The sequence below is a fragment of the Chionomys nivalis genome, chromosome 8 (assembly GCF_950005125.1).
Source record: "Chionomys nivalis chromosome 8, mChiNiv1.1, whole genome shotgun sequence".
NCBI classification, from domain to species: Eukaryota; Metazoa; Chordata; class Mammalia; order Rodentia; family Cricetidae; genus Chionomys; species Chionomys nivalis.
This window is the reverse complement of record NC_080093.1, coordinates 5,822,001-5,838,603: the sequence shown is the minus strand read 5'-3', so window position 1 is coordinate 5,838,603 and position 16,603 is coordinate 5,822,001. Positions and strand designations below refer to the sequence as shown.

At 42.2% G+C, this 16,603-nt stretch overlaps 1 protein-coding gene across 4 annotated transcripts in view; it reads left to right on the top strand.

Moving 5' to 3' along the window:
• Vti1a (vesicle transport through interaction with t-SNAREs 1A) overlaps positions 1-16,603 on the top strand; it is a 323,734-nt gene that overhangs the window by 17,521 nt on the left and 289,610 nt on the right. The gene's annotated exons all lie outside the window — the stretch shown is intronic.

Below are 16,603 nucleotides of genomic sequence, written 5' to 3'. Positions count from 1 at the left end.
GATTTTACCACAGTTTTAGGATTCAGATAAAAACATTGATAAGATTACCGTGAATGATACAAAGTAACGAATGCGAAGTTGTTCTTGTGTACATGGGCACAGCAAACTAGGATTTCCATAAACAAATCACATTTCATACTCTTCGCATTTAAAGGAAAAGAACATACAGGTGAAGAAAGAATTGTCCCTTACCTGTGAGTGACGCAGTTACGGTTTGTCACACAGATCTGCTGTGTTTGTGAGTCTGGGGTCCACATTTACAGGGGAGTCTAGAGTTTATAAGGATCGTTCGGAGTCTGACTGTCCCTAAGTTACTTGTTTGGAAAGTACACTCCAGACTGCACTGTTCCTCTCCACCAGTGGCAGTGGGATTAAGGGAAATGCTCCTGAGGCTCGGACACATTCTGATTTTACATCTTAGTGGGAAACTCTGAGAAGTCAGATGGCTGCATTAGTCACTGTGATAGTCAGCCATGGCGAGAGATGGTGAGAAGCTGCTGAGGAAGCTGGCAGGAAAGGAGGAAAGGCAGATCTGCCTCAGAGTGTCAGAAGACTCCGTCATGGCTGTCAGAACATCGTGCTGAAGCAAAGCAGTGCTCTTTGTGGTGGCCACTGTCCCTGTCCCTGTGCAGACTATTCCACGCTGACTGACTTCCTTTCAGAGGGCCACTGGCGGACAGGCCAATAAGCCTTAGCATGTGAGCTTTGAGAGGGGCCATAAATCCCTCTGATATAAATGTCATTGTGTTCCTATTTTTAGAAAGGCACAAGCAGGGGGTTGTGGCAGTGGCGTGGGCGGGGGTGTCTATGATGGGTCTCAGTGTCAGTGCTTAGTTCCTGTGCTCCCCTGGGTCAGATCTTCTCCAGCTGCTCGATGAGACGCTGACCTCTCTTGTAGAAGAAATTTGAGGTAGGAAGAAAATCATACTGATTTAATAATTTGTACCCTGTATGGTGGATTACAAAACAGAATTTATCAACTCAAGTTTATACTTAGAAAATCCTCGGATTACTGCCCAGTGGTGAGTGATGCGAGCAGGAAAGTGTCTGTCCAGATTATTTCCATTTGCTCATCTCATTTTCACAGACTTCTTCTGCAGATATATTGTTCTCTCGAGTGCCCCCCAAACACCCCTCAGACCCAGCAACAAGTGTGCCCTTTAGGAGAGCTGTCTTAACAGAAGGCCACAGAAGGAGACCAGAAAAGGTGTGGCAAGGTCACTCCATTGCAAGGCTTCTCTCTTACTTGTGGGTGGCCTCTTTCTGTCCTTACAGGATCTCCTGCACACACTGTGGCCGCTTTGGAATTTAATCACCTCTTAGAAGACCTGTTCCCTAAATCCATCTACATGCTGTGTAACGGGAGCTGGGGCTTCAGCATGTGAACCTGGAGGTGCGGCTCAGCCCAGAACGCTGTTTTCATGTTAGATGTCACATTACTTCGCTTCCGTAGCTTCTGTATCACCTGACCCAATGTTTTAGTCTTACTTTAGGTATTTAGTAATTGTAGTTTTGGATGAGTGCTCCTTTCTCGGTTACATTTTCTTCTATGAAGATAAACAGAACCAGTGACCGTGAGCCTAAGCTTCTCGTCCTGTGACATCGCTGAGTATTCACGTTTACGTGTGTGCGCACTGCTCCAGCTTTCTTCCACTGTGTCTGCAGACATCTTTCTCCAGTGCTTTTATGTTGTATTTACTTATGCTTTTTTCTTTTTCTGAGAAAAGCTTGGTCTCACTATTTACCTCTGACTGGCCTGGAACTTACTGTATAGACCAGGCTAGCCTTGAGTTCACAGAGATATCCCTGCCTCAGCCTCCCAAGTGCTAGGATGAAAGGTGTGCTCTGTCATGCTTAGCATTAAAACATTTTTTTTTAAATGTGCACTAGTATTTTCTTTGCATGTATGTCTGCATACCACGTGCATGTCTGGGGTCAGCAGGGGAAGAAGAGAGCATTGACTACCCTAGACCTGGAGTTACAGACGGTAGTGTTCCACCACGTGGTGCTGAGAACCTGTGTCCTCTGGAAGAGCAGCCAGTGCTCTTAACCATGGAGCTGAACCCCTCACCTGTCCGTTTTATTTTTAAAATTAAGATGTGTTCTAATTAATGTACATGAGTTTTGCATATTAATAGGGTACACTGGAGCATTTCCATGCATGCATATGCCCACTGCATAGATCAAGTCTGTCTACTCTCTGCCCGTGACTCCTATTCTTCCCCCGCCCAGTGCTTTTCTTATACCTAAAAAGCCCCTCTTAATTTCTGTTTGCCTCCCTCTCTCCTTCCCTGTCTCTGATGACTACTTTCTACTTGTGTTTCTACAGGTTGACATCTGTTTCCATAAGTGTGAGAATGTGTGACATTTGTCTTTCTGCCCCCTGCCACAGTGGCTTATAGTGACTGGCCCTTGGTGAAGTTCTTTAACGTACGTTATTTAATTTCATGGTATGATCTGTAGACAGAATGGTTGTGCATTACTGGCTTCAGCATGCAGCCCCGTAGAACCAAGGAGGCTTAGATGCATCAAGTCTTCTTTAGTACTGCTGTGTGCAAGGCCCTGTCCTGAGTCCCGAAATGTAGCCTGAATCTGAATGAGCATAATGTTGTTGTTCTTGTGGAGTTGAATCTCTAATATGGACCTTGGAGGGGGCTCCTGAGCAGATAAAAATACAGGTTATTATGTTGCCTTTTTAATTTGTTTTCAGTATTGGTGTGAGTGTGCCTAGGCCTTGAAAAACAAACTGTGTGAAGTAGTTGGTTCAGGCAAGAGCACATGAGGTTAGCACAGAAAGGCTGTGATGTCAGAACCGTCTCAGAAAATGAACCAGTGAAAGGAGACAACAGTGAGCTGATGGTTGTTTCTTCTTCAAACTTAAACAAGACACAAACAAACCCCACTGAAGTTGTCTTTTTGTTACAAGCACGTGTAAGATGTTTGTCTCTAAATGGCAAGGAATTGGAATAGTGTGTGGTGAACCAGGATGCGGCTCCAAAGGTCTGTCCAGTGCCTGGGACAGCTGATACTACATTGTGGTGCTAGCACCATCTTGTGGTTGATTTGTGTAGATGCATTTTCTTTCCTGTTACAGAGCTGAGCTTCCTTTAAGACAGCTCACTCCCATAGAAAGGAGAATTGGGCTGTGGTGGGAGTTGGAAGTAGCACTCTGCCCCCTGTCGAAGTCCACTCCTCTCCCAGGTCAGGGTGCCCGAATGCTGTCCGCTGTCCTCTCCTGTATGGCAGGCCATATGATGTGATTGTTAGGCCAGAGCGGAGCCGCCTACATCAGAGAAGGGCACTTCTATTGACAGTCTCGGCAGTGAGGTTGAATGCTCCTGAAATCCAGCTGCCTGCAGACTGCTGGAGTCGTCCCTTAGGTCAGGGCTCAAAGGACCATGTGAAACAGCTCGAAGCTTTTGCAGCGGTTACCCGCACTGTCTCTTTTCACGTGACAGACAACCTGAGTATCCGCGGACAGCCTGTGCGCATCTTCTATTTTTTTTTAAGTCTGAGACTAAACAAAGTGTGAATGGGAAAGAGAAATTTAAATTTTGATTTTTTTTTTTTTTTTTGGCAAAAGGTTAAGAACTTGATGCCTCTGTTTACATTATATCTCCCTTGCACTTGTGACTGCCTGAGATATTTCTGTCTTTGTGGGGACTGTACGGAACAGTTGAAGCATGTTTAGAAATGCGGCTGGTCCCAGCTTTAATATGTAGCAATTATCACATACTTGGACCTTCTTTCAGGAACATACCTGTATTCTAACAAGAGATACGGGAGCTTCACATTACAGTTAAAGTCGAGAGACCAAACAGCAAAACATGCCTGCTGTAACATGTAGGCCCATAACGTGTACAGGCTGTACCCTAATAGCCCACTTCCCATTTTTCCCAGACATTGAAGACTCTACTTAAATTGACTGATTTTTTTTCAGTTTTGCTGCTTTAGCAAGATAGCAGGTCATAAGATTGCTATTTTTGCTTTTGCAATCAAACTTGCTCACTCTGCTTAAAAAAAAAAAGACTAAGATAATTGCAAGATATATGTTAAAATAAGACCCTGCCTATACGTAGACAAAATTCATATGCTCCGGGAGGTCAGGTTTTCATTTTGGATGATTGTTTTCCAGTCGCTCCTTTCCCTTGCATAACTTTCTGTAACAATGATGTCATACCATTCACATTTTAAAAATGTATATTGTAATATCTACATTTTTGATTTATGTAAATTTTAGGTCTTTTTAACAGGAGCATGTTACTTTTTCAGTTATGTTAGCTTTTGTTGAATACCTGTATGCTTCAGTTTATTTCCTTCACCACTTACTGTGCCGCAGTGAATATGTTCACATGGGTTTTTAATCAGGATCATTTCTAAGAAGGCAAATTAGTAAAGAGAACCCAGTTTCGCAGTTCTCATACTGCTCGGCAGGCTTGTGTTCTGGGCCCTTTTCTCGCTGTAATTGTGGGTCATCAGATCATTTCTGCTCTGTTTCTCCTCCATGTTAAAACATCCTCTGGAAAAGCCAGCCGTCGGTAGACTGGGGCTGAGCACCTAATGTGTATCGCTCACTTAACTCTCAAAAGTGGCGGGAGAAAAAGATACTGTGACTGGTGTTTTTCAGACTCCAAGGAGGAATATCGCTGGATTCTTTTCTAAGGTACTCCCTTTAGGGAGACACACAGCGTTGACAAGGCCAGCAGGCGTGTGTGGTTCCCCATAAGTGGTTGAACATTGAACTCGTTTTACATTTTCAATATTTCTTAATCAGAGACTGTAGACTGTTTCTTTTAGGCATTCGCACACACTTGTGACCTTTCAGGGGAAAGGCAGCGGTCTATTGAGGTATCACGCGCCTGTGTGCACACATGCTTCTCCTTAGGAAGAGAATTTAGTCAGTTCTACTAGGGTGAGCGGTTAAGAAAGCTGCCATGCAGCTGGCTCTTTGCTTGTAAGAGTCTTGTTTTAGACTCTTTAACTCTACTTATTGGGCCTTGTTGATTTCAAAGACGAACACGGGAAGTGGACCAAGCTGGTAGGAAGATACCAAAAGCCTGTGTTCGGGCAGGCCGTGCTGTGCGGCTCTGGTCTCTCCAAGAGTAGGAGAGGTTCACACCCTTCACCCCGCCCCGTTGTGTGTACCAGAGTGAAGTGGTGTTATGATCTGAGAATTCTCAGCATTTTTTTTTTTTGTGCTGCTAACTTTGAGGCTGGCCTTAGTAGATTTTCTTGGCCTAGGAAACCTTAGTATTTTCCAGAGTGACTGACTATGTGGCTGCTGACTCTCGAGACTGTTGACGTAGGTGCTGGAGACTTGGTGACCTGTGAACACGATCTCCATATTTACTGCAGCCGAGGCACAGGTCAGGTGTGCCCTGGTACAGACAGATGTCCATCCACACATGTGTGCTGTGGAAACTCATCTTTCTGTGCTGCTGGAGTCCCAGATGGGTTTTGCTGTTTAGTTGAAAATTTTCCTTATGTAACAATACTTTCTTTAAAACGTTATAGTTATGGTGCCATTTATTATTAAAGAAACCAGGTTTCTTTTCTTTTTTTTTTGAGACAGAGTTTCTATTTAGGCTTTATATCATTTTGATTTTTTTTTTTTATGTAGCTGAAGTATTTTCCAGAGAAAATGCTAAATTGATATGTGTGTACATGTGGGTGTATGTATGTATGGTCTATTGGTTTTAGAGTTTTCTCAACTATACTTCTTAATGGCAAGCTACTTTTAACTACTCGGATGTTTACTTGTACTCCTGATCTCAGTAGGAGGGAGATTTTTTTGTTTGTTTTTGTTTGTGTTCTGATTAGCTGTCGCCTGTGACAGATTCGGCTTTCCCGTTAGGCACTAGATGGCACTGTCTGTTTGCAGAGTGTCGTTAAGAAAAGAAGAAAAAAGGGAAGCAACTATGGTAGTAACAGAAATTACTGGCTCATGAATAAAATATTTCTGATGGGATTTGCATTTCTATATTGGCTGAAGACACTGTGTTGCATGTTTTATTAACCAGCCCAGTGCAACTGTCAGCCTATTAAAGAGATCCAATGGTCCCTGTTTAGATAAATAAACTAAATAGATCCAATTCGTCAAATTGTGTTCCTGGCTGTTTATTTTACATTCTTTTGATGTACAGTTTATTTTAAGTTAAAGCCACATCGGTTTAAAAATTAATGGGAAAATGTTATTTGGTGTTTGGAACACGAGGGAGTTAATTGCTGCAGTGAGAAAGCCCTCTCTGTTCTCATGCTAAGTTGTTTTGCTCACGAATAGTAAACTTTTCACCGTAGCTCACGCACTGTGTCTGGTCCGAAGCCATCTGATATTTTGCAGGCGGATGGCCAGAGATGGCTGATGCCATCCTCAGTCTCCCCGGCGTCAGTCCTGTGTGCTTCTCACCTGGTGTCCCCATGGCATCCTGCTCATTTCTCAGGTACAACCCCAATTCCTTGGACATAACTGTAGCTAATTCATTTCTAAGTGAAACGTGTTTTATGAATGTGCTTTCCTGGTGTACATCAAACATTAAAGGGGAGAAGATGACAATGAGGGAGTGACATTCACTGAAGGAACCAAAAACCTCAAGGTGATGACTCCGTAACAAACCAGTTCCCATCTGTTCCTTGCCCTCTTAAAGCTTGAGCTCAAGGGGAATTCATGGCCGTATAACATAGCACTCCCAACTGAACTAGATAGTTCATACGTAGCCCCTAGGGCTACAACAATATTTGAATAAAACACGTCAATTTTCTGCTTTGCCAAACTAAAATAAGTTGGTAAGTTGAATTGATATATAATGGTTCTGACGTCTCGTTTCTTTTCCACGAATCCTCAGCCGCGTTTTGTTCTATTCTTACTGTCTTTTATCCACTTCTGCATTGGTGAGGTTCAGAGCAAAGCTTAAAGTGGGCTAGGCACTTTTGACTTTGCACACAGCTTTTCAGGGCGTTCGGCTGGTGGTGATGGGCCTGTGCCAGATCTGATCTCCAGGGTGAGGGTTTCAAGCTGTGTGATCGTAGTTGAAGATGTCTCTGTCAACTATTTTAAGGTTTCTTGTACCAGAAGTTAAAGTAGGGCTTGGATGGACTTTGCCAGAATTTGCTATTGATCTCAAGTTAGTATAAACCTGGCAGGTCACAGGCCATGCGTACAAATAGTTTCATTTTTATCTGTTATTTTGCTTGAATTTGTGCCCTTCCAAGGCTGAAAAAGCCATTTAAGGGTATAAGAAAATTTAAAATAGGGAGTCAAATTGCTTTAAAAAAAACATTTTGCCTTGCTTTTAAGAAATTAGATAACGGAGTAAATACCTGTGCTCAAGTGTCTCTGAAGTGCCCAAGTGTTGCCACCACAGGACACCAGGACTCATTCCTCAGTCCTGTCAGACACCGAAGCTACTAGAGCATGCTTGACCCTGAAGACTAAGGGGACAGCCCACTCCTCACCCCCACTCACTCCATTGACCGTCGCTGGAAGCACCTTCTCATTCAGAGCTGGAAGCCAACTGAATACGGACTTCTCTTCTATTGACAATGACAGAATTGACCTGTAACTTATACCTGTGATGGGGAGCGGGGATCCAGTTTTATCCTTTGAAAAGTGACTTTGCCCAACCTTAGCCTTACTAAAAAATAAAGCATCTAATTTATAAAACTAAACAAGTTTCTTAAATTAATTTACTGTGAGTCAAAACGAAGATACCCTTTCTTGATTTTTGTCTGCTTTGCAGCTTTCCTTGGTCACTTGCTGGGCTTTTGTGGCTGGCCCTTACTTCTTTCTTTACGTGCCTACCAGCTCGCGGTTTCACTGTCTTCCTCTTCTGATGTTTACGCTGTATATGCTCACTGTGAACTTTTAGCCCAGGTGCACAGCCCCACATTCCTCTCCACTGTGTGTAAGCATAGCCCCACACTCCTTTCCATTGTGTGTGAGCACAGCCCCACACTCCTCTCCATTGTGGGGAGCACAGCCCCACACTCCTCTCCACTGTATGGAGCACAGCCCCATACTCCTCTCCATTGTGTGTGAATACAATCCCACACTCCTCTACTTTGCTCACTGTGCTCTTACTGAACTTACAAGTACATTGAACTGAACAGAGGGGACAGCTGGCTTCTTCTTGGTCACATGATATTGAAACTAAACAGGAAGAAGAAAATTTTCATTTCACAGTTAGATACCTACAGCTTTATAGTTGCTATTAGTGAGGTTTAAACTTTCCTCCTTTTCCTTATTGAAGGACTGTGGCTCAGGGTCCGTCACTGCAAATACTGTCTGATCCAGGGATTCTATTAGAAGACTTATTTACACTTCGAAAATATCAAGTAAATATTGTTGCAGGTTTGCTAGAAGTAGTTACTACTCCCTTTTTAATTGTGTGTGAGCTAAGTTTGGTCATGGACCACGTTTCTAAGACAGAAGTGGGGAATACTGAGAAAATCCAGTATTTCCTCCTGCATGTGGTCAGTCTGTCCTGTGCTTTAGTTTTCTGGTATGAACCTTTGAATTCTGCCTACACAAGGAGGAAGGAGGAAGGTCCATAGGGTCATAAATATGAAAACACTTGGAGAGCTGCATTAAGTTTTACTTGGCAACTTTGCTGTGTACAGACAGTAATCCCGTAATTAAAGAATTAAGAGGTTAAAGTATCTCAAGGTTAGAAGATCCTTAAAAATCCTGAAACTCGTAAAGCATCTTCCTTAGGGCTCCAGCGGGCAAGCTGCAGGAGCGTGCACCCAGGGCTGAAACGTAGAGTCTTCCATTGCATTCTCAGACGCGACCTTCATTCTCGCCTTGCTTTTGTGTGCCAGTCCATTTTGTTTTGTAAAAGACATCTTAGAAATTAATCCATGGTAACAGAAAGCAAGCTTTCTCCTTGACCTTGTGGGAGTAGAGACAGAAATAAAGGTAGAGGGATTATGATATTATATACTCTATGTCATTTTATCATATGCATTTATTACTATTTAGAGTTGTCTTTGTACCAAGTTTTCATGTGGAGTTCAAAATACACATGCAGTGGCTTTGTCTTTCTTTCATATACTTTCTGCAGTTTCTAGCCCTGAAACCATTAGAAGTCACCATTGTGACTGGAGGCAGAGAAAGCTTGTAGTTTCTCCTTGTGTTGTCATTATTGTGAGGAGAGTTCAGGGTAGCATGCCCAAGCCAACAGCCAAACAGCCCAGTGGTTTAAGAGCTCCAAAATTTCCCTTCTGTTAGGATTTGGTTTGGAACACAGACATAACATGGTGGGAACTGGATGACTCGCGTCCAGTTCCTACCAGTAAAACACATATTTCTAAAGAAAGAACAAGTCTGGAAGCCAACGAAGAAAATTTCAAGGTGGTGATGTTTCTGTTGCTTCGAGGAACTTGGTTTTAGATTTGGTAATTCCTAATAGTTTGCTGTTGTTTGGATGCATGATCCTGGGAATTGAACCTAGGACCTTACTAGGAAAAGCACTTAGTCACTGATCTATATCATCAACCCCAAATCTGCATATTCATATTAATCATAACCATAGTAATTGTAATACTGTGGTAAGTGGAATTATGGAGGGTCATTAGCCTAGTGTGTGAAAATGGGGAGAGCCATCCTGCCTCCATGTAAATACTGCAGACGGCAGTGGAAGGGCTTTGAGTGACGTGCCTTGTAGGAGCTGATGTGCACATTCAGACTTGAAATGAGGAGGGGTTTCAGAGAAGCGCATAGGCAGATTGAATGACCAGAGTAGATGCAGGTGGGAAGCCGCAGGGCGGTCGGTGAGGGTGACATGAGTTTGGAGCAGGCTGAAAATTTTCCAGGCACAAAATATGAAGCCAGACTTTGGTCTCCAACCTTTGTTGCACACTGGAATCTGAGTACCTTTAAACATTCCTGATGCCAGATGGACTTGTTCTCACACACTTAGGACTCTATTGGGTATCACAGTGGTGTTTTTAGTGCACATCCTCAAGTGATTCTCTCTGTGTACATTTGAATTTGGAAATTAGTAGCTGGTGTGGGAAACTAAGCCAGACAGGTGGGCAAAGCCCAGCCCTGACCCCAGTTTGATTAGGAGCTGCTAATGGCTGGTGGCACATGTGCTGGTGACACAGCAGCTCTGCACTGAACACAGTGCAGTTCTTTCTTCCTTGTGGGTTGGAGTTCTGGTTAATTTTATTTATTTTTCTGCTTTCAAATCCCTAAAATGATTTTAAATGAAAAATCTTAACTCAGAAAAATTTGTTATCTTACAATAACATGTCTATCAAATTGCATAAATATTAATTTCATTTTTCTATACTGTCAGGGGCCAGGCTTGACAAAAGTACCACTTATCAGGGTAGGGGCATGGGTGTCAGAAAAGGTAGTAAAGAATACTAAGATGCGAGTAAAAATAATAAAACAGAAACATAGGAGAGTATCAGGAAGGAGTTCCAGTGAATACTGAAATGCATTTAATTTTCCATACTCTTTTATACCCTAATACAAAAGGGGGAAGAAGGCAACAATAGACTTCTTCAACATGACACAAAGGACAACTGAACAGTTAATTGCTTCGGCACTTTGAGACATCAAGTCATTAGCATTCTGTTGTTTAGGCAGTGAAGCCATTTTAGACCAAATATCCTGAAAGCAGCCATTCCCTAGGTCAAACCTCCTGTTACAAAGAAAGGAGCAGAAGTAGGCTGTACATCCTGACCATCTGTCAGGATGGAGTGGATCTACCTGTATGGACCATCTTACTGTCAAAGGAACCAGTAACCACATCCCGAGTCAGGATGTGTAGCCCTGGTTGCTGCCAACAATTTTGAGCAACCTCCAAACTCTGACTATCAGACAAGGTGGAAATAGGCTCACCTTTTTAGGCCTCCACAGTATACTTAGGTTTTATGATAATCTTTCCTAGGAGGAAACAAAGGCGATACACATACGCATTTTTTTTTCTGTAGGTGGAAAACTAATATTTTAAATTCTCAATTGAGCAAAAGCAAGCTGTGAGCTTTAGTTACTACTGATTGTGGCATTGACCTCGACTCATAAGTCAAATGCCAGTAGAGCATCTCATGAGAGTGTTTTCATTGTAAAAGTTGCTATTCAAAAGCATCGAATCAGGCATAAAGTTTCTTAAGGTGAAATAGAAGAGTCTGTGTTTATGATGTGCTGTTTCTAGATTCCGTAGGACAAACCATGTATTGTACGCAGGTGCATTCTTGAGAGCATACACTCACACACACTTCTACTCTGTGAAGTTTAGAACAATAGATTGTAACTTAATTTTGTACAAGAATTGTCAAGAAATTGCTAGTAACCTCTAATCAGAGACAAGGAAGTACGGATGTGATGGATAAATGGGATTCTGTTATGGCCAATGTCTTCATTGATCTTCACAGAACTGCTCTTTGCTTCTCTGGTGTCTTTGTTTTCTCTTGGCAGAAAGCCAAATGAATTTGGATTAGAAAGAAAGTGAAAACTCCTTGGTCCAAATGATGATAGTCGCGCACTAGTCTGGGGAAAGTTGCTTGCAACCTAGTAACAGAATTACTAGAAGATTTCTTGCCTCTTGTTTAGGAGGAAACTGGAAGTTCCTTATACAGCCAGGTTGGAAAATTTTTAATTTTATACTACCCAAAGCTTATGATTGCAATTTAAATCATCAAATGTCACAAAACAATGGTTTTCAACAATCCTAATGCTGCAGCCTTTACTACAGCTCCTCATATTGTGCTGACCCCAAACCATACAATTATTTTCGCTACTACTTCGTTACTGTAATTGTGCTGCTGAATTGCAATGTAAGTGTCTGTATTTTCCTGTAGTCTTGGGTGACTTGTATGAAAGTGTCATTTGACCCCATAGGAGTTGATGACCCACAGGTTGAAAACTGTTGATATCATAGTTAGAATTTTAAACTATAAAAAAATTGAAAACTAGTCCTGAGTAGAATTTAGTCAGAAATTCTGAGATTGGAAAAATACTGCCATTTATAGTTTTTAAAAGTGTTGTTTTAAAATCTACTATAATTTTACACCAAATTAATTATTTTCCTAGTTTTTTAAATGTAGTATATTTGCTGAAGCATTTTGCCTTACTTTGTTGTCATAGAGATATCTTCCAGAAAGTATATAATTTCAAAGTATTCTTTATCATTAAATTGACCTCTTTTGAGTTATTTGTTATACCCTCAGGTGGATCCTACAGAAGTGTGCCCGTGTGTCAGAAAGACATGCTTGGGGGGAAGTCATTACCAGTGCATTGCCTACCAGAAAGGATTTTCTGTCTTCTAACAGTGTTCAGAGACTGTCAACAAAATAAAACTGGGAAATGGCCATAGATGGCAGTGTGGCTCACACCGATGTTTAAAATGTGCCATGTTGTGGCATTTTGATATAGGAATTTCCAAGACCAAATTCATTTAAGGTATACTTAAATTTTTGCATTAAGATCAAAATTTTTGCATTAAAATTTTGCATTACTTAATCTTTGCATTAAGAGTTTACTTTCCATTCTTAACAGTTTATTTAAGCCCAGCACAATTAGAAGTGCTCTCTTAAAAAAGCTCTCTCAAAAAGCGTTAGTAAACACTGCCAGGTAACATACTAGTAAAAACTATCAGTATTCTGCTCATGACAATGTCTTTGGAAATTGGGTGTGTTTTTACACTTCTGTGCAAAACCTCTTTCTGCAGGGGTAACACTTCAAGTGCAAAAGTTAAAGTGTGGCACCCCTCCCTTCTCCTTATCTCTCCAAAACTCACAGGCCTATCTGGCAGGGAAGACTAACTCAGCTATTTTCCTGTACTCTGTGTTATAAACTGGGATATTGGGTGCATTCCTGTCTGGATTCAAAGACTTTGGTAGGAATAGGATGGTTCCCTTTTATGGCAGAAGGAGGTTAAGATCTCTTTTAATTAAATAATAGTAGTAATAGGCATTCTCCTGGGTCTAGAACAGGATCCTTAGCCTCAGTACTGTTGAAATTTTGAATGGACTATTCTTCGTTGGAGAATACTGTGCCATGTAGGGTGTTTATCAACACGTGAGCTTCTACCAGCAGCCACCCCCTATTCTTCAGTTATGATCATCAAAAGAAGGTCTATGGATATTCCAGTGTTTCTTTGAGTAGGATTTTATCCACATTTAAGAGCTAGTCAGTCTAAATGGTTTCTGACGGTTTCCAAAGGGTGAGAACATGTGAATTAACGATTATAGGGCCCAGACAGACTAGATTGTGTGCCATTTATTCTTCAGCCATTTATAATTGAGACATAAGACATATGAAAACTAAGAGGTGTTTCCTAAGTTCTTACAATCTGGATCCAAGGCTACTGGACTTTAAAGCTATGAAGTTCTACTTCTGTGTAGTATCTGTCTCTAAAGAGTTCTGTAATCCTTTAGAGCCAGGATATAGAGTTGAAAGATGGCTGGTCCATTTACAGCCTGTGTTTATTTCACACCAGCTGTGAGCCATGAGAGGCAGCGGATGGACACTGGGGTTGTGGCTGTGAGCACCAGCTCTGATGCTAACTGGCTGAGTGCTGTTGGGCCAGTCACTATGCCTCAGTGTGTTCCGCTCAGAATGCAAGGCCTATCTCCATGCTCTGTAAGAGCAGCGAGCTCCTTGTCTAATGGTGCCGATGGTGGCGTGCTTAGTCTTTCAAGAGTGCTGGTAGTTTTCCTGTAACTTTACCATTGTTCTGCAGACTGTTTGGATAATTAGTATGCTTTGGAACCTTTGACTCAACTTAATCTATTAATCTCATATTGATATGTCTCCATTTTCACGATCCCTAGACCATTATTCACCTCTTTTGTGGAGTCGTTTCTAATTCCCTTTCCTGTCAGGATAGATTTTCTTTCCTCTTGACTCACCTTGTTCTTGTATCTGTAACCTGTGCTAACTCACACACCATTCCTGAATCCCCTGGCAAACAGTTCCAGGTCATCACAAGGAGAGCGTGTGTCTGCTCTTTGTCTAGCAGGCATTTCATAAGTGTGGGACAGTGGATGTGTACTGGATGCCTGCGACCCAGAAAAACTTTGTCATCTTAAGGGAAACCATGTTATAACTAGAAACACATGTGGCAGTGGCGGGTACAAGGTGCCCTCTGAGATTCCAGTGAGGAAGTCATGTGTAGTTTGAGTTGTTTCTACTGACCAGCACTGGAGTGTGTCTGTTACAGGGAGCCTTTCCTCCCTGTGACTGACTGCCTTCAGAGCTCTCAGACCAGCGGGTTCATATGTAGATTCTTAGACTCAGGACTTTGCTCTAGCCATTATCAACTAGAACCAGAGCTGTAGGCTTTTGCTGTGGCATGTGGCTGTCTCATTGAGCTGGCCTGTAGCTGAGCAAGCATTTGAAACTGACATTTGACTGACCTGGTACCGTTTACCTCTCACAGTGATTGACACCCAGCTGAAGCTCTGGCTTCCTCTCATTTCTTCAGTCTTCACCTTTTATTGGTTCAAGACCTGTGGAATATTAGGTTATAGAAAATCTTACAACCAAGAACTTAAGAAGGACTATATGTTTTACTTCCAGAGCCTGGAAGTATATCATGAAAGGAGAGAACTTTGGGGAACCCAAGACTCAGTCATCTCAGAGGTTACCTCATTCACCACAGTGCTAGATTTCATCTGTAAACAAAGCTTCTCTTTATTTGGAGGTATAAAAGGATAATGGCCAATTGTCAGGTGTCATTGTTCCCTACTGAGCTTCCACCTGCCTGTCTCAGCTGGTCCCTCATCTGTTGAGTGTTGGGTAGTCAGGCTAGACCAATAGCTCTTAGGCTTGAGTGGCTATCAGAATCACCGTAGGGGTTTATTAATTAACACATGGACCTGGGACTACCCAGATTTTCCAATTTGGAAGGACCTGGAGGGTCCCAGGAAGGACTTGGATCACAAAGTTTTGAAGGGTTCCAGGTGGGTGCTGAAGCCCCTGTCCCAGCACCATACTTTGAGGACTCCTAAAGTAGAGGATCCCCAGATTCTCTGAGTTCTGATGGTTTATGACTTGCCTGAGCCAGTCTCCTGAAGGGCTCCTCAGAAAGTGTCTTGGTGTCCTCACTTTGAATATTCCATCTGTGGGAGTTTGAGAAATGTCCCCCACCGGCTGATGTGTGTGAACACTGATTCTCCAGCTGGTGGCGCACTGTTTGTGCTGTGGAACCTTTAGGGGGGGGAGCCTTGCTGGAGGAGTATGTCATGGGGTTGGGAGTTGCCAGTTCTCTCTCTACTGCATGCTTGTGTTTGGAAGTATGGTCTTCCCACCTCCTCTGCCTGTCAGCTGTCACACCTTCCTTGCCATTATTGACTCCCTATCTGAAACCAAAGGCCAAATAACATTTGCTTCTAAAGTTGTGTTTTATCTCAGCAGCAGAAAGGCCCTGATACAGGTCCTTGGACTTCTCACATCTGATTTTGCTTGGTGCTTTTTCAAAGCACAGTGTAAGTTCCTTGCCCTTAGAAGTCCCCACCCCCCCACCGCTCCTTCTTTGTGTACTGCCAAACAGGATGTTTGTGTGAGGAATGTTAGCAAAATACATTTCCAGGACTGCTCTTTGGGGAAATTTAAATGAAAATTTAAAATACTAGCAAGAATGCCAACAATAAAACTTCCTTGATTAGCTTTAGGCATCTTTACATTGGGATGACTAAGAAAAGGTTGTGATAATTAGAAGTAATTGGTTAGAAACCTGAATGCCATAGTTTTTCTCTTAGATTAAAACTCAGTTCCCAGCTGGATGCTTATAAGTGCAGGAAATGTAATTGTCAGATGATTAATTGCAAAAGGTAGATAATTAGAGTTCATGTCCTTTGTCAGAAGCTGATAAGCCGGGAGGTTGGCTACTCGGTGGAAGTGAGTGGCTGGAACTGGGTTGTGGCTTGTGGCAGAGGTGGAGGATTTACCACACACCTCCACCCCATTTCCAGAAGGGTGCTCGACATTTCTATCCTATCCCTAGCCAACTCCTCTCCGTAAAGTTCTCCCTGCTTCAAATCAGGCTCTGAAAATTGGGCTGTTGCCCAGACTAGCATTCTAATGTTAAGTAAAGGATGTGTATGCAGCCTTCAGTGGTACTTACACACGAGTCTCCATTGAGCCTGTTTTCCTTTCGATTGAATAACCTACTTTTATTTCATAATTTTCATAGTTCCTCTAGCCTTCATGTACTTGGTTCCTGGAAAGCTAGGTATTTCCATCATAAATCACTGACTCCCAAGGCAGAATCACTTGTTGCCCTTTAAAATAAATATATTAATGGTGTTCTTTTTTATCCATCAAAAAATTAATGACACGAGGAAAACAAACAAACAAACCGAAAACCTCTTACAACCGCAGCAGCCAAATTCACCGTTGCCAATTTGGTTCACCTGTTGATTTATTTAAAGTCACAGTGAAATTAATAAAAAGCAGACCCCCCCAGTTTTATAGTTTTCTTTCTCCATCTTTAAGCTTTGCATTCTCACTGAAGAGTTTCTCAGCCCTCTGAAACACTGTTTTACAAATTCAGCTAATGACCCAAATCCAGCGTGTTTGTTGTGTAGGAGTCGTATTAAAATAACTCTCTGTGTGTGCGCTGTCATTAATGATAAGCTCATTTTGATAATG